General features: G+C 40.8%; 1 pseudogene; it reads left to right on the forward strand.

Moving 5' to 3' along the window:
• Positions 1-11,255: 11,255 nt before the first annotated feature.
• LOC117529485 overlaps positions 11,256-19,862 on the forward strand; it is an 80,895-nt pseudogene continuing 72,288 nt past the window's right edge.

Raw genomic sequence — 19,862 nt, forward strand, 5'->3', positions numbered from 1 at the left:
TGTTGAAGCGAAATTTGCGCCACATCAGAAGATGCGCCTGCAGACGAAGTTTGTCTGCACTTCGGCAATGTTCCCAACATTGCGAAGTGGTGCAACATGTCCCGTCTCTGGTAGCAGCCTGTGAGCAGGACGTATGTCTCTTTTGTCCTTTATTTCACAACTATGACAAGAGTTTTTGGAGGAGCAGCAGCCCCACAGCAGCGGGAGCGGAGTTTCTTTTTCTTTTTTTTCTTTTTTTTTTTAAATTGTTTACATGTGCGTGCGTGAACGGGACAGTTGGTCCTCAAGTTGGGTCCTGCAGAGGCAGAAGGACCGCTGAAAGCAGCCATCATCCAGACGCAGCTCCTGCAGCAAATAATGATACTGCCTGAATTGGGAACGTCTCATGACGTTTGTCAGCTTTCCACAACAACTCGCTCCGTGTGATCAAGGTCCGTCATGTTAACTTGACTGACAACCGGAGCCGGCGAGCTGAATGGAAGCTCCTCCTATTTGATGACGCACCGGGGCGAATTTTCGCAGCAAAAGCAGAGCGACACACCGGGTGAAGGAGGCGCGTCCCCGTTGCCACGCGACCCCCGCGAATTTGTAGCATCTGATCGCGCCCGGTGTGAACGCGGCATTAGACTAATCTGCCCAAAGCGATTTTAATTCTTACTGGCCCATACGGACCAGTGAAATATGAACTTCACTGGCCCGTGGTGGCCCGGAACATGTAAAAAAAGGCCGCCGGGCCATCGGACCAGTGCTATTGGCGAGCCCAGATGTTACATGTCCATCGTGAACATTTGTGGTACCTTGTTTACATCTGATGCTCGTTATTTGTTCTTCAGAGGAAAAACCAAGAAGTGAGGTGTTTTTGTTTCCTCAAAGTAAAGTTAAAATTTCCAAGAAGGCAATTGTATAGTTTTGTAGGTGTTCTATCTATTTGGATGTTTTTTTTTTTTTTGTTTGTTTGTTTTTTCTGACTACCTAAACCTACTGCATATGTTAAAGTTATTATAGATATTGCAGAAAAACAAGGAAGTATATTTTGTAATATTTGATCATTTATGAAGGTATTACCCTGAAATGGTGTTCCGTCCAATGGAGCTTTCTAAGAAGGAATTTTGTGTGCTAAAAAAAAAACACAAACTCATTGGAAATGTGTTTGTATTTGTACAAACTGAAGCACCTTCATGTGTGTTTGATTGAAACCTACAAATTTTTCTCTACAGATACTATAAGAAAAGACGAGTCAAGTAGAAATAGTATGTTAATACGTTTTGGTTTGGCTTTATTGTCAGTTACTTCAACAGTAATTTCCATTGTGTGTAAAGCGTCTTCATACCGGTGTTCATAAAGTCGCACATTCCTTTATAAATCTTACATCATAAAGCACTGGACCAAAATTTTGAATTCCACAGATACAAGTGACACATGTGACTTTCGGATATCCGTAGATTGTTTGTGTGTAGTCTTTTACATTAAAGGGGATGAAATCAAAAAAAGCTGCTCTTCACGTATTTGTCTTGAGCTAGTACTACAAAGGAAACAGCAAAACGTTACACAACATTTTTAATGTTTCCACAAACTTGCCTGGAGCCCACACTGAAAGATATGTGTGTGTACAAGTAATAGACTTTAGGATATTCTGCAAAACTCCCATATGTACGTGTGTGTTGGGGGGGGGGGGGGACAACAAAGTTCAAATGCTTTTGAATCATTTCTTTGAGAGTACTCAAAGTATTTATCAGCAGTGAAGGCAGTTTTAGGATGGTTAGATTTTCCAGGTGTCAAGTGTACAATAATTTAGACCTGTTGTTACGTTGACATGACTTACTTGACTACTTATGGCCGAACCGCAGGTGGTGCTAAACATTTGATGCTAAGAATGGATGATGATTACCACTGTTGCCATGGCCACATACGTTAATACAAACCACCATTAATATTTTGTCTTGTTGGCTATCAGTAATCAAATGCGTCATGTCAAAATAATGTCTGAAGTAAATGGCAGTATACTCCACATCTGAAAATCTGATTTTATAAAAATCTTCATTTCTGACAACCATTTGTCGTACATACATAGTAAGTCACACTGGAGTATGTCTTATCTCTTTGAAGCATACAGTGCATCTGCAAAGTATTCACAGCACTTCATTTTATGTCACAGCCTTATTCCAGAATTGAGTAAATTCATTTTTCCCCCTCAAACTTCTACTCACAACACCCCATAATGACAACATGAAAAAAGTTTTTTGAATTTTCTGCAAATTTGTTTAAAAAAAAAAGTTGTTTGTACATAGGTATTCACAGCCTTTGCTCAAGACTTTGAGGGAGGTGATGGTCTAGTGGTTAAGGCTTTGGGCTTGAGACCAGAAGATCCTCCCAGTGTGTAGTGAGCACTTTGTATGGCAACACCCTCACATCGAGGCATTATTTGCAAAGCACTTTGAGCATCTGATGCAGATGGAAAAGCGCTATATAAATGCAGTCCGTTTACGATTTACTTGGCTGATGCACCTTTGGCAGCAATTATAGTCTCAGGTCTCCATGAATATGATGCCACAAGCTTGGTGCACCTATCTTTGGGCTTTTTTGCGCATTCCTCTTTGCACCACCTCTCAAGCTCCATCAGGTTGGATGGGGAGCATCGGTGCACAGCCATTTTCAGATCTTTCCAGACATCCAGTCAGATTCAGGTCAGTGCTCTGGCTGGACCACTCAAGGACATTCACAGAGTTGTCCTGAAGCCACTCCTTTAATATCTTGGCTGTGTGCTTAGGGTCATTGTCCTGCTGAAAGATGAACCGTTGCCCCAGTCTGTCGAGAGCGCTCTGGAGCAGGTTTTCATCCAGGATGTCTTGCTGCATTCATCTTTCCCTCAATCCTGACTAGTCTCCCAGTTCCTGCTGCTGAAAAACATCCCCACAGCATGATGCTGTCACCACCATGCTTCACATTTGGGATGGTGCCTGGTTTCCTCCAAACATAATGCCTGGCATTCATGCCAGAGACTTCAATCTTTGTTTCATTAGACTGTAGAATTTTGTTTCTCATGGTATAAGAGTCCTTTAGGTGCATTTTGGCAAACTTCAGGTGGGCTGCCATGTGCCTTTTACTAAGGAGTGACTTCCATCTGGCCACTCTACCATACAGGCCTGATTGGTGGATTGTTGCAGAGATGGTTGTCCTTCTGGAAGGTTCTCTCTCCACAGAGGAATGCTGGAACTCTGACACCGTAACCATCGTGTTCTTGGTCACCTCCCTGACTAAGGCCGTTCTCCCCCGATCACTTAGTTTAGACAGGTGGCCAGCTCTTGGAAGAGTCCTGGTGGATCCCAGCTTCTTTAATTTATGGATGATGGAGGCCACTGTGCTCATTGGGACCTTCAAAGCAGCAGAAATGTTTCTGTACTCTTCCCCAGATTTGTGCCTTCAGACAATCCTGTCTCAGAGATCTACATACAATTCCTTTGACTTCGTGCTTAGTTTGTGCTCTGACATGCACTGTCAACTGTGTGACCTTTTTATGTAGACAGGTTTGTGCCTTTCCAAATTATGTCCAGTTAACTGACTTTACCCCAGGTGGACTCCAATTATATTGTAGAAACATTTCAAGGGTGATCAGTGGAAACAGGAGGCACCTGAGCTCAGTTTTTAGGTTCATGGGAAAGGGCTGTGAATACTTTTGTACATGTGATTTCTTAGTGTTTTATTTTTAATACATTGGCAACCATCTAAAAAATAATTAAAAAAACTTTTTTTCACATTGTCATCCTGGGGTATTGTGTGTAGAAGATTGAGGGGAAAAAAGATTTTCTTCCACCTTGGAATAAGGCTACAACATTTGGGAAAAGTGAAGTACTGTACACTATATTTTGCAAGAATTCAAGGAAAATTTTTTTTAATGATATGGACAGACTATTCACTTTGGAATATGTGACAAGACTTCTCAATTATTATTTTTTAAAGTCACACTCTGTAAAATTACAGCCATGCAAATTAATCATGCTACCTCTCCCATGTCTGTATTCTGTCATGACATGAGCTAAGAATTATAAACGGTCTAAACAACACGTCATATGGATTTATTTTTCCAGCCACATGGAGCATCTTTTTCCCCATGTTATGTAATTCTTATTAATGCTTCATTATTGCATTCTGTTGGAAGATAAAATTGGCACCAGTTTTCAAAACAGCACTATTAGGCATTACTCTGAATCCCAAGATTTATTTTAGTTTTCCTGATTTGAAACGGTATCGTCCTTATGTTGTGGTGATTCTGCCGGCCTCTGTGCTGTCAGAGTTCAGTGCTTCCCCCGGGTTCCTCTGTGTGCCTGGTGGGATGCACCAACACTTCCTGACACCAGGTCGCAGGTATTTGCCGATGAGGGAATTCCACATTTTATGTGACGTTTGTTTTCTGACATGTTAAAATCTGGGGTCAGTTTGTTTTCATCGTTATTCTTCCTGAAGTGAAAATCCTTAAAGTACATTTGATGATACCATAATTGTGGACAAGTCAACAATACAATTTCAATTTATTTTCATTTATATAGCACCAAATCACAACAGAGTTGCCTCAAAGCACTTAACACAGGTAAGATCTAACCTTACCAACCCCCAGAGCAACAGTGGTAAGGGAAAAACTCACTCTGAGGAAGAAACCTCAAGCAGACCAGACTCAAAGGGGTGACCCTCTGCTTGGGCCATGCTACAAACATAAATTACAGAACAATTCACCGACAAATATACAAGAAATGCTATTGGCGCACAGGACAGGAGGATCGCCAACACAAATACAACTCCCATCTCTGGATGGAGCTGCACCTTAAACAGAGAAAAATCAGAAAGACAAAAAAATACTGTATAATTTGCCAGCATTAAACAACAAGAAACAGAAATACTGAGGTGATCGCCGGCCACTAGCCCTAAACTTCACTAAAAGACCCAGAATCTAGGTAAAGTTGAGGCCGCGGCCCGCTCCAATTACTAATAAATTAATTAAAAGAGTAAAAAGCATAAAACAAAACTGTACCAGTATGCTAGCCATATGAAAGGGAAAATAAGTGCGTCTTAAGTCTGGACTTGAAAGTCTCCACAGAATCTGACTGTTTATTGACGCAGGGAGATCATTCCACAGAACGGGGGCACAATAAGAGAAAGCTCTGTGACCTGCAGACTTCTTATTTACCTTAGGGACACAAAGTAGTCCTGCACCCTGAGAACGTAAAGCCCGGGCCGGTACGTAAGGTTTAATTAGGTCAGCTAGGTAGGGAGGTGCCAGTCCATGAATAATTTTATAGGTTAGTAGCAGAACCTTAAAATCTGATCTCACTGGGACAGGAAGCCAGTGAAGGGATGCCAAAATGGGTGTAATGTGGTCGAACTTTCTGCTTCGTGTCAAAATTCTGGCTGCAGCATTTTGAACCAATTGGAGACCCCTAATGCTAGACTGCGGTAAACCAGAAAATAGAACATTGCAGTAGTCCAATCTAGAAGAGATAAATGCATGGATCAGGGTCTCAGCATCAGCCATAGACAGGATGGGACGAATCTTCGCTATATTTCGCAGGTGGAAGAAAGCAGTCCTAGTAATATTTCTAATGTGGAGGTCAAAGGACAATGAAGGATCAAAAATTACCCCAAGGTTCCTCACTTTGTCAGTGTGATGTATGACACACGAGCCGAGGCTGAGTGTTAACTGGTCAAATTGATGCCGATGTCTCACTGGACCAAGAACCATCATTTCAGTCTTATTAGAGTTTAAAAGTAGGAGGTTTCTAGACATCCAACTTATCACTACTACAAGGCAATCTTCTAAGGATTTTATGTGAACGAGATTACCAGCAGTTGTCGGCATGTATAACTGAGTATCATCTGCATTGCAGTGAAAGGTAATCCCAAAACGCCGCAATATGTGCCCAAGGGGTGCTATATAAAGGGAGAAAAGCAGGGGGCCTAAGACAGACCCCTGTGGAACCCCAAATTTCATGTCACTAAGGTTAGAGGTAGTGTTACTGTACAAAACACAGAACAACTGGTCAAGTATGACGTCAGCCATGCAAGGGCACTCCCAGTAATCCCAAAATGATTTTCCAGCCTATCAAGTAGAATATGATGATCCACTGTATCAAATGCAGCACTGAGATCTAACAGCAACAGAACCGTAGTGGTGTCCGAATCCATTGTAAGCAGAAGATCATTCGCCACTTTAGTGAGAGCCGTCTCTGTGGAATGATATTTTCTAAAAGCAGACTGCAGTGGCTCAAAGAGATTATTCTCAGTAAGATAGTCTACAAGCTGCCGTGGCACCACTTTTTCCAGAATTTTAGAGAAAAATGATAGATTTGATATCGGCCAATAGTTTGTCAATACACTAGGGTCAAGATTAGGTTTCTTAAGTAATGGTTTAATTACTGCAGATTTGAAACATTTAGGAACAGATCCAGAAGTTAAAGAAAGATTAATGATTTCCAGCACAGTCGGCCCAAGAGTGGGCCACAGGTCCTTAAACACTTTTGTTGGTATAGGATCAAATAAACAGGTTGTGCTTTTTGTTGACATTACGAGTTTTGTCAGCATGCCTAGTGAGATACTGTCAAATTCTGTAAATCTAGGTAATACCTCAGTAGAGGCGCCCACATCAATGGCAGGGTGTAGTGGCTGGAATAAGGCATGCTGGGATATGTTTGACCTGATGTCTTCTATTCCCAAAGTAATCCAGGAAATCTTGTGCTGTAAAAGGAGAGCGAACTACAGGTGGTTGTCCATGCAAAAGTGTTGCCACCATGTCGAACAAGAACTTTGAGTTATGCTTGTTTTTGTTGATCAAATCAGAGTAGTAAGTCCGCTTTGTAGCCAATAATGCATGCTTATAGTGTAAGATAGCATCATGCCATGCAAGGTGAAATACTTCTAATTTTGAACGATGCCATTTCCGTTCTAGACCTCTTGCTTTATGCTTGAGGTCACGCAGATAATCATTGAACCAAGGTGACTGTGATTTGGGGGAGTGCGGTTTTAACACAGGTGGTGCAATCATGTCGAGTGTAGTTTTGAGCACTGAGTTTAAACTATCCACAAGTCTGTCTACTGACTGGGTATTTGTCAAATGTGAAACTAAGACATCAGGCAGTCTAGCTTCGAGTTCAGTCTTAGTTGAGGAGTTGATGCATCGCCGTAATGATATATAAGGTTGTTGTTCCACTAAATACAGCAGCGAAACTGTAAACTTAATAAGTGAGTGATCAGATACCACTGATGTAAGAGGCATGATGTCAATATTCGTGACAGCAATACCACGTGCGAAAACCAGATCCAGGGTATTTCCACTAATGTGCGTCGAATCCCGAATGCATTGCCGAAATCCTAATGCATCCACAATTTACATAAATGATTTGCAGAGGGGATCAGAAGGCTTATTTATATGAATGTTAAAGTCACCAATGATCAGAATGTTATCTACACTAGTTGACAAGTTAGAGATGAACGCACCAAATTCATCTAAGAATTCAGGGCAGGAGGCATATATACAGTGACAAAGTAATACGACTGATTTTTATGCTTCTGACCTTGGCAATGTGTTATATCCTGAGCAGAGCGAATCAGAGAATCAGATGCTCAAATGAGTGATATTTGTAACCCCCAACAGCTAATAAGCTAAACCTAGATTTATAAATAAGAACAACACCCCCGCCTTGCTTCGCATCACGAGGGACGTGACTAAATGTATATGCTGGTGGGCAGGCCTCATTTAAGGGGAGGGCAGCTGTAGGTTTAAGCCAGGTTTCACATAGCCCAATCATATCTAAGTGATGATCAATAATTAGATCATTGATCAACAATGATTTTGAGGACAGTGATCTTATGTTAATGAGACCCAGTCTAAGGACCTCAGTGGGGTTGACAGTTGAACTGTTCGGGTTTAGGGGTGGTTCCAGAGTAGCATATATAAGATGCCTAGAAGTAGGTTTAGGTTTAAGACATTCCACGCGCGTTGTAGGTAGCAGACACAAAATCTTTGCTATTGCTGGAACAACCACTGGGCCATCCTCTATTTCAACATCATCCAATATAGTAATGGGTATTAAGTTTGGAAAGCATATCCCTCTATGATTTTTATGGACACGACTACGGAAGCAGGCCACAGTCTCAACTTGTTGAAATTCCCTCCCTGGCAAATAAACTGCACTATCACCATAGTGGATTTTCTGCACTAAATTCCCAGCTAAGCTAATGGATTCCACACCCACATTTGTCATAAGCCTTGCAGGGTCTCTAATCACCTGCTGTGCGGCCTGCTGTAGATTCCTAATGTTACCCTCCCTGTAGAGCTCCATCTATGTTCGCAGACAAGACGACGCCTTCCCCGGCATCAGCAAGCCATGGCAGCCCCAGAACAAAGGCCAGTTATCAATAAAACTAAAGCCTTGCTGTCTACAAAACTGCGCCAGCCACCTGTTTAATGATGTCAGCCTGCTAAATGCCTCATCAGTACCCCGGGAGGGGAGGGGACCAGAGACTATTAATCAATGCCAACACATCTTTCTGGCAAGGTCACAAGTCCTCTTTATGTCCATTTTTGTGACCTCTGAGTGCTTCATCCTGATATCATTGGTGCCAACGTGAATAACTATGTGACTATATCTCATATCATGTTCCTTCGTCTGTCTTCCCTTCTGCAGCATCAGCACCCTAAGATGAGATGCAATGTCGGGAGCTCTGGCCCCAGGAATACATTTAACGTTAGCCGGCGTCTGTTGCGGGTGAGAGAATCCCCTATCACTAAAGTCCGGTGTTTCGGCCTGGAGACAGGAGTGGAAGTCACTTGTGGGCTCAGAGAATTCACATCTGGCAAATCCAAGGGGGAGAACCGATTCACATTTGGCACTGGTGAGTGTGATTGGGGTGCCACAACCGGGCACCAAGCCCTACGGGGCTTCGGGCACCAAGCCCTACGGGGCTTCGGGCACCAAGCCCTACGGGGCTTCCGGCACCAAGCCCTACGGGGCTTCCGGCACCAAGCCACAGTCCGAAAGCCATTCTCCACATCCGGCGTTTCTAAGCTGATGCTAATGGGCTCGCTAGCCGGCCCAACACTAACATCATCTGGAGTGCCTATAACATCTAACTCCACTGCCCTAAGAATGTGCTCTAACTTACGGACACGGCTCTCTAAGAGAGCCACCCTATCTTCCAACATCACGCAGGATTTATGGAGGGTGTAGAATTAGTAGTGTACTTTGTGCACTAAGAAATTCGAGAATGTAGCCAAGCAAACACGAGCTAACCAATAATGGATAAGCTAACCACTCCTAAGGCTCATACAGACGCAAATAAATTTATTAAAATTCACAGCAGTTACACTGAAAAACTAACAGAAGTATTAAACAGGTAAAAAAAAAAAAGCAGCAGCTATAAAATACACTAAACAGTTGACTAACAGGAGTGTAAAAAAATGAAATGAAAAATGATGACAGGGGTCAATGAATACAAATTCCTGAAAGGACATTGAAGATATTCTGTTTTTGGAGGGAAAAATGTGAACTGTCTCTGTTTTGATGTAGTGTTACAATGAAACGTCAATCTGTATTTTTTGTTATGCAGTCATCGGTGTTGCGCCGGCGTTCCTTTTTCTCTACATATTTCGTCCTGACCTGGTTGCACCAGACTGTTGTGGCTGGCAGAAGGGTGGAGTACCTTCTTTTTCGGCTTGGATATGACATAATAGTACTTTGTGTAATCCGAGGTGATATCCTGCAGCACAAACTGCGCCTCCGTTTATGCGAACCAAGCCGAAGCTGACGAATCCAAGGACTCAGGGAGCTTCAAAGACACAGCATTTGCAATCATGATCGCATCGGACTGTCCTTCAAAAACATTCAAAAGACAGATGTCAGGGTCACTAGTGTGGAAATTGCGATAGCCGAAAGAAGGAGCAACAATTTTCCATTTTGCCAACACATTTGCGTGTCACTTTATTTTTCCTTTTCACATAATTCAGACTTGATAACAGCTCAGCCCCACCCATTAACCACATAGGAGTTCTGACAAGGAAAGCACCACAGAGGGCCGAGACAGAAAACTTAAATATCAAAGACAGCTTGTTATACACATAGCAGGAATACACATTGTCAATTACTCATGCAGGGGCCAAGACAGGAAACATCAATATGCACACCTCTGCGTGTTAACATATGCAGAACAAGGAACACACTCTAACCACCACTGGTATGTGCTTAGCACATCTGGGCATTTCCATATACCAAACAGGAAACACGGTATGGTGAATTATATCCATTGTGTGTTGAAAGTCTGCCACAAATACACAATTGCATTTCTCTGACATAAGGATCTGATGATGAAATGTTATGAATCATTGTCTTTTTTATGTGCATATCCGCAGAATACATATATAACTATCGTATTTTTTTTAAACTCCATAATATCAGTATCAGCCCACAAACAAAAATCCATATCGGTTGGGCTCTAACAAATAGCAAGAAATGCAGCCAGGTACACTTCTGTATACAGGGAACCTGGATAAAATTTCCACTGGGCTTTGCTTTGGTTCCCTCAATGGTGACCCAAAACAGTACAGATGAGCAGCCATGCAATAATTTCTGAACTCTGGTCAAAATGACACAGAAATGCTGCAACTCAACAACAACAAAAAAATCAGCTTTGGACACCTGTATTTTTTTCCCATTATGTGCAGATTATGTGTATTCATTATATATATATATATATATATATATATATATATATATATATATATATATATATATATATATATATATATATATATATATATATATATATATGCATTTGTGTGTATAAAACAACATTTTTTCTAATAATTTGTATTTTTCTCTAGTCTAAAATGTAGCTGGAGGCTCGCTTTAAATTTACCCGTTGGTCTCCGGCAGATGGCGCTAATCTCTCTCGATAAGGAGTTTGGTGATAATTCAACAGTTCTGTGTCACTTCAGGAATGAAATCTGTCATCTCCATCATGTGCAGATCTGTCCTCAGCATGCTTCAGGAGAACATATTGCTCGCGCGGAGAGTGAGTCCGATTCTTGTTGATATTTTACATCTTTCAGCCTAAGTTGCCACTTTTGCTCGCAGCCGTCTGGCTGCGTGGGCTGAAAGAGGAGAGAGGGAGAAAAAAAAAAATAAAGGTCGCCACTGGGCCATCTGCAGCCAGGACGCACCGGTGAGAGAGAGAGAGAGTGTCACCTTTTTAAAAAGAGCGCGTCGTCTCTGGCAGCACATCAGACTCCGATGCACTTCATCCAGGATGCGCACTTTGTGAAGGGGGACTCGACGCAGACCACCGACAGCGCCGGATCTCCGGCCAAGATGTGCAGCGAATGTTACGTCAATCAATCATTCGTTTATGATGACGGCTCCGTGAACGAGCGCAAACCACGGTAAGGAAAAAAATAAAATAAAAATACGGTCAGTATCACTTAGTTATTAAAAAATAAAACTTCCTATGAAATTTGTTTAAAAAAATGATCACATCAAATATGTTGGTACAGAGATAGGAATTTTTACATTTTGACTAGTTACTGTGACACCAGAAGACGAATTGACATATATAATTTAATTTTAGTATAATAAGTAAATTACATTAAATGCATAATATCCTATAACATATCCAAAATATATGTTTTACATGGTAAAACTAAAGGACATTTTATTCTTACGGATAATTTTGTATATGATGTAAAGTAACATATTAAAAAACAGCCTATTCTCATTTTCAGCAAGCTAATGTAGATGCTAAATGTAACACTAAGTGAAAAGTTAGCTAAATTTTTAAATACTAACTGAATGTAAAGCTAGTACAATAAAAGCCAGCTGATTATAGTTCAAAATATAATCGTTTATATGGTTATAAATGGTTTTTAAAAACATAAAGTAATATATTAAAGGTGTTATAGCCTATTATGCTAGGGGGTTTCAACAAGCTAATATAGCTAACTGAACATAAACTTACCATCCCTGGTTCTCAAGACCAGGCACCAAAGTGGTTCTACTCTTATTCTTTTTTTTCTTTTTTTTTTTTTTAGATATTTAGATATACTTTAGTATACACTGGTAGAGTTCTACCTTAGAATTGGAATGTATAATACAAGATATACCTTACTGAATTTTCATAAAGCAAAGTCATTGTCATCTAAGTGGATATAAAGCTGCTGTGTTCCCGCGTGCATGGAACCATTGCAGCATGTATTTTTTATTATTATTATTTTTCTTCACAGCTGGCACTGTGTTCCTGCATGCACAAACCGTCACACTGGCATCGGGCGCACCTGCCCAGTGGCGCGATGTTTCATGGTGTGCTCATACGAACTCTCCCACCGTTAGTTGCCCTGGAGTTGCATGGATTCGCACTATGTGTGAAGGGGCCCTTAGTTATATTTTGTGAGCTGTTAGATTTTAGTTAGATTGTGAGCTTCCTGTGCAGTACAAAAACAAACAAACCAACAAAAAAAAAACATATTGATACCCCGATGTGCCTTCTCTCCGTTCTCGCTGATGCTCTAGTACAGATGTGCAGCTTGAATAACGAGAATGTCTCACAGCAAATAGGAGTTCAAATATGGACTTCCATGACGTATGTCACAGAAGTCTAAAACAAGCTGTTTCGGGTCAAACTTTTGTTTACAACTTTGTACTTTTTCCTATACATGAGATTTTGAAGATGTTTGACGTGAATTCTGAAACACATTTAACTGTAAAGTGGCAAATTTAAAAATATTTTTGCACAATATGACCCCTTTATATCAAAACTGTTGATTTTTCTGTTGACTAATCAATAATTATTGCAGCTCCAGCAACACTGACACTGTATATTGAGTAATGTATACTACTTGTAGGTGATCCTACTCTGACCTTGAACAATCCTGTGATTGTTCTTGTGTACTAGAACCAAGACATTTCCCTACTGAATACCCAATGAGCAAGTCAATCCATGTCAACAGGGCAGCAACAGTTTGCAAGTCCTTTGGCTGTGATGCTAGTCATTTCTGTACAGCATGCAGCAGGTTTAGAACATGCCATCAAGCAGTGTTCGACATACTTGCCAGCAGTCTTAGATCCAGAACCTGGTTCATCTGAGCCAAGATCACATTCTGCAGATGTGTGCCACCTCTCCAATTATAGCCAAGTAACACATGGCACATGCATTGCACCAAGATGTTACCTGCTGTGATCACAGGATGAAGTGACATGTTTCTTCAAAAAATAAGAACAATCTAAGCCAAAGGGATGTGTGTGTGGACTGATTGTTTCTGGTTATGTATTACAGAGCTCATGTTTTTAATTCTTACTCATCACTGGATGATATAACGGATGTATATGCACCCCTACATATTAATGATTCAGATGAGCTGTACGTGTTTTGGTGTGAATCACCTCTGATGAGAACATCTGGCAAACAGACCTCGCTAAAGAGGCTCTTTCTTTTATCCTCCATCCATCTCTTCATTACTCTTTGTTATAGTCCTACATCTTGCAAAAATGATGAGGAGGACATTTCCCCAGTGCTCTAAAAAAAAAAAAAAATACAAAAGAGCAAACAAAACCCAAGGCAACCTGCAGCACTCAGATTCCATAAAACTCAATGAGGCTTATGGGTCATCTGAGACAGAACAGAGAGCGAAAAATGTCAAATTGAAGCCGGGTGATTCATTTTGGAATATGCATGCCTGATGCAACTCTATGCATTAATTTTAGCCCTCTGTTGGCATTATTTAAAGAAAATATTCCAAACAATATCACAGCACACACACACACACACACACACACACACAGACTAAAAAGTGAAAATGATAGCTACATTTTCAACACTGACAGTATCTGTCCAAAACCTTTAGGTATGACTGCAAAAACATGAACAAACTAGAGCACCACCCTCCACCAACACTAGTTTCAAATTTTACAAATTTTTACCTTTAAATTTTTTTTATTTTTGAATTAATCATAATACAAAATATAGATCCAAAGGGCTAAAATAAATATCTGCTAAATCTGCAATACATATCAGATGTGGATCAAACTTAGTCTGTTCATTGAGAGTGCCAGTTTGCACGTCATTGTCACAAATGAGAGTGACTTAGGCACGAGTGATTGGGGCATGTTTGATTAAGCTATAATGTAAAATATACATTAAATGGGGTTTTCAATGTTAAATTTAAATGGCCACAAAATATGTAATCTGGATCAGATTTGGATCAAACCTTGTCAGGTAATAGTGAGTGCCAGTCTGCACCTTTCTTTCAAATATGAGAGTGATTGGGGCATGTTTGATTAAGATATAATGTAAAATATACATTAAATGGGGTTTTCAATGTTAAATTTAAATGGACACAAAATCTGTAATCTGGATCAGATCTGGATCAAACTTTGTCAGTCGATCAAGGATACTGCCCTACATAAGTCTTTCAAATATGAAAGAAATGTGATCTTATTTGACAGTTATGAATTTTTGAAAATTCTTTCAATGTTAAAGGTAGAGATTTTTTCCAATTTTCCAAGATTTTTCCTGACTTTATGAAAAACTGTGGGCTTCACATTGTTCACAAAAGACAAACAAACAGGGGCGAGAACATAACCTCCCACTTTGTTGGCGGAGGTAAAAATGATCTTCTGCGAGTACTTTTTAAATATAATTCATTTGAGTGGATTACCATGTCTTTTTTTTTACAAGAATATCCTGCTGCAATTCTGATTCACTGATGATTATCCCCTCTTTGTATTCCATTTGAAATCATGCATTGGACTGAAATACTGCAAAGCAATCAGGAATTCTTAATCTTAAAGGGGTCGTATTGTGCAGATTTTTTTAACTGTAGTTTTAAATTTAAAATATATCATTTTAAACACAACACTATGTTTACACAAAGAGCTTGTGGGATCTGCGGCAATTGGCCGGGCAGGCCTGGGAACCATTCCAACAATCCACTACAACAAACTTGAGGGCAAGGAAAGGCAGGACCTGGTTCAACGCGAAGTGAGAGCTGGGGTTGAGGAGCAGCGTGCAAGCCAGATGGTGGGATTGAGCATGGACCAGATGGGAGGAAGCCATGGAGAGTAAGATCTCATGGCTGGAGTTGTGGAAGGCAGAACCCTACCGCATCAAATTCCTAATCCAGTCAGTCTATGATGTCCTGCCCAGCCCGTCGAACCTTTTCACTTGGGGCAAGGCTGATACCTCAGTATGTCCCTTGTGTCAGGGAAGAGGAACTCTGCAGCACATCCTCAGCAGCTGCCCTAAAGCGCTGGGGGATGGTCGCTATCGCTGGCGCCATGACCGGGTGCTGAAAGCAGTTGTTGAGTCCATCAATACTGCCATAGTCCAGAGCAAGAGCTTGAAACCATTAAGACGGGAAATCTCATTTGTGCGAGCTGGAGAACAACCACCCGCCCGACCAAAGGCCCAGACAGGCCTCCTGGGAGCAGTAAAGGACTGGCAGTTAAGGGTGAACCTGGGGAAACAGCTTCGGTTCCCTGAAAACATCATGGAAACCAGCCTTAGACCAGACATCGTCCTGTTCTCAGAGTCATCCAAGCAGGTCATTATGTTGGAGCTTACAGTGCCCTGGGAGGAGAGAATGGAGGAAGCCAGTGAGAGGAAGAGGGAGAAGTACGCTGAGCTGGTGGAGAAGTGTTGCAGATGGGGGTGGCGTGCGAGGTGCTTTCCCGTCGAAGTTGGAGGAAGGGGCTTTGCAGGAAAGTCACTCTGCAAGGCCTACAGCCTCCTGGGCATCACCGGAGCACGCAAGAGAAAGGCCATCACTGCAGCATCTGAGGCTGCAGAGAGAGCCTCACGGTGGCTGTGGATCAGGAGGGACAAGCAGTGGGCGATGGCTTCTTGGACACAGGCCGGGGAATTGATTGCTCCCAGTCGGGTCGCCTGGGTGAGGGGGTCTGAAGTTGAAAGACCCGAAACCCCCCATGACCCCAGGTACTATCACTGATGATGTGTTCAAGAATTTGCATTATGAGATGTGTGTAACTACACATAGAAACTCTCCAACCATAAGCAACATTTATGCCTGAAACAGGTTGTGACATATGTTGCCGAAATCTGTATCTGGAGTCCTAATTTCTTCGTGAGACATGGAGCCAGTCTGCAGTAGAGGTGGGCGGATCAATCCTAATATCGATAATATCGATACCAACGCTGGTATTGATATTGAACGATCCTCGTGTAAAAAAATCAATACTCAAGCTTTTTTTCCTCTCCTGCACGCACTGACTGCTGTGCACGCAGATTCATCAAAGTCTACTCTCTGTCTGTAAGAGCAGCGCTGCGCTGTGTCACACAACATGGAGCAGTGCACCCTCCCACCTCTGGTCTTTTGTTGTTGCGCTGTCACATGGCTCAGCAGCGCCAGCCAACAGCCATGCAGGTAGGCTCAGCATGGCCCGTCCACTCAGCACTCTCCTCGACTCAGCTCTCCACCTCTGGAGATTATGTTTTAAGTTGTGTTGAGTGATATTTTTTTAAACAAAAATGTTGATTATGATAAAGTATTTTGTTGTCACGTACAACGTTTGGCGAAATTCTGTCCTAGGTCCTTTGGATCCTTTGGATCTACGAAGCTTAAATATGAAAAAGTATCGGTATCGATATCGGTGATACTGGGCCTGTATTTACTTGGTATCGGATCAATACAAAATTCCCAGTATTGCCCACCTTTAGTCTGCAGTCTGTGGTACGCAAATGTGTGTGTGTGTGTGTGTGTGTGTGTGTGTGTGTGTGTGTGTGTGTGTGTGTGTGTGTGTGTGTGTGTGTGTGTGTGTGTGTGTGTGTGAGAAAGAGCGAGAGAGAGAGACCCACTACAAATGATGAAGGGCCATGGTCAGCAGCAGCATCTTTCCATTTAAAGTAACAGATACAAAATAGCAGATCATTTCTAAATTAATTGAAAACAACTTTATTGATGCATCACTTCAAGATGCATCACTTGAATCTATCAGGTATAATCTTCTGCAATTTCACAAGTTGCTTTTAAGACCCCTGAGTACCAACAGTAGCTTGCTAAAAAGGTACATAATATGACAATTTATTAAACTATGTATCTTTCTCTCTCTCTCTAATGATCTTCCTTAAACTCAAACTGAAAGCAAATGTCTACAATTTCATATAATTTAATGAAAAATCTAAAAGCCAAGATGATGGGTTGCATAAGTAATGGAATGCTTTAGTAAAATGCTTGAAAATAATTCGTTTTATTGCCAGTTATACAACTTCATGATGAAGTGCTGTAGAGAATTTTCTTTCACCAAAACATCAGCTCTAGGCTTGCATCTCAGATGCACCTTCTGGCAAATTGTAGCTTCGCTATACCAATTCATCATGAAGCTATATGACCGGGGATACAAAATGCAAAACATGCACTATGCACAATTTCTCCAGTCACAGCCAGAGAAGCCTATAACTTTTTTCTGGGTTGTCTGGATGTCTTGGTGGCTTTCCTCACTCTTCTACTTATTGCACAGTCACTCAGTATTTGAGAACTGTCTACTCCACACAGATTTACCATAGAGTGCCATACTGTTTGTATTTCTTCCTAATTGATGTAAATAAAGTCCAAGACATATTCAGTAACTTGGAAATGTTCATGTATCCATCCCCTGACCTGTCTAAAGAAAACTGGCAATAAAACTGATTATTTACAGGCATTATACCAAAGTGGTCCATTACTTATGCCAGTGATTCTCAACCGGGATCGATCTTCAGGGGTGCCGTGGGTATTTTTCATATTCGCGATTACCGTGAATTATTTATTTTATCCATAAAGCATAAAACGACTCAGAATCTGATGTCAAACGTGCTGCAGCCTCGCTCTCGTCTTAAGGCGGGACAATAACAAGGAGGCTGACGGCCGATTAAAACAGTGCCGTCTTCTTCAAAAGCCGTCTAAAATGCGGAGCTGTCGGTGTGTGTGTATGTGCCTGTGTGCGCGCGCGCGCGGAGTTAACAGGCTGCAGACTGCGAGGGAGGGGGTGAGGGAGGGAGGGGAGGGGGTGAGTGAGGGAGATTCCTGAATGCAGTCGCGACACGTTCAGTGCGCAGCGAGCGCGGAGCAGAGAGAGGATTTTAACCCGAGTTAACAAAACGGAAACGTGAAGCTGCCTTTACTTCTCTCTGAACTTTCTCTAAAGGTGTGATTCTGCCGTTACCGTCCTGTTCACACCATGTGCGCGTTGTATGCTGAATTTATGAGATCATGAGATGAAATAAACGGTCAAATATCTTTAAAAACATATTTAAAAAATGAGAATATATGAATGAACTGAGCCACAAAAAAAAAAAAAAAAACAATGTTCAGACGCAGAGATCACAAAAAGCAGGTGAGAACTCTGCACTTTAACAGCTGTTATTTTCCAAAGGTATTTATTTGTTCAATCTTGAGCTTAATGCAGTGTTTAAGCACAAAACGTGACTGATGAGGAGAAACAATTTCAGAAATGCAACAGAAACAACCACAAATCAGAAAAAGTTGGGACTGTATGTAAAATGAAGATAAAAATAAAAATGTTGCACCATTCCCAGTTTCACTCACAGAAGCCAAACGTTCTTCCAGAGTTGTGTAATTATACTACAATAGTAGAATATAAAGAAGGGGAAAAAAGAAAAAAAAATAGACAATATATTCGTCAATCGCAATTATTTGTCTGACAATTAATCGTCTCCAGAAATTCCTAATCGTGACAGCCCTACTTGAGATCAGAGCGCAAAATGCTTGAGGATTTTCGAAATGCGGTGTTTTCTGTATTGATTTTCTATTGCGATAATTGGGTTTTGCGCAAAACCAGAGGTAATAGCATTATAATATTATTTTGGTTGGTGGTGTGCCGCAGGATTTTGAAAATATAAAAAGGGTGCCGCGACTCAAAAAAGGTTGAAAATCACTGACTTATGCAACCCATCATCTTGGCTTTTATATTTTTTAATTAATTTATATCAAGTTGTAGAAATTTGCTTTCAGTTTGAGTTTAAGGAAGAAATTTTTAGAAATTTTTATTTTTTGTATTTTGGTTTGTTTTTGTATTTGAAATGGCATAAACAAATTAAATTGTGTGAAATACCAAGTGTTCCAATACTTTTAGATGGCACTGTATATACAAACACTTTGTGCTAAGTGCTTAAGACTCTTCCACAATACTTTACAATCCATAAGTACTTTAGCAATGACATACCATTTTTGTAATTTTGCCTCTGTACTTCACCACAACGGAGTTGAAATGAAATAATCACAGAGTACATCTATATCTTTAAATTAAAGGGCTCAACAAAACATGACTAACTATTAAGAAATTACAGCTATTGCTATACATAGTCTCTTCATTTTCAGAGGGCATTTAATTGGACAAACTAAATATGAGCTGCATTATTAATACAAATCAACACTTTTATATTTAGTTGTCTTTTGACATGTTAAGACATGGATACATGATCAAGCTTGTTTTGGAATATACTGACATAAATTATTAAGAAATAAATAGTTTGGCACTGCAGGGTAAATCTGTACAGTTTAACTGAAAGACCATATAAGATGGAGACTTATGAGGGAAGCCACCAAAACACGCATGTAGCTGTAACTGGAAAAACTGTGCAACTTTTGACTGATGCATTGCAAACTTTATTGGGGAAGTGGCATGATTAGCTGTTTAGAATCACTTTGCTTTATATTCAGTTAGTTGCAAACCTATATTAGCTTGTTGTATAATATGACCCCTTTTAATTTATTACTTAATTAAAAAAACAATAGATGCAGTTAGCTTTAAACTGTCCCAACTTTACTTTGATTATTTTTTAAAGATTTAGTTCAGTTTTCCCTAATCTTCATA

The sequence above is a fragment of the Thalassophryne amazonica genome, chromosome 17, assembly GCF_902500255.1.
Source record: "Thalassophryne amazonica chromosome 17, fThaAma1.1, whole genome shotgun sequence".
NCBI classification, from domain to species: Eukaryota; Metazoa; Chordata; class Actinopteri; order Batrachoidiformes; family Batrachoididae; genus Thalassophryne; species Thalassophryne amazonica.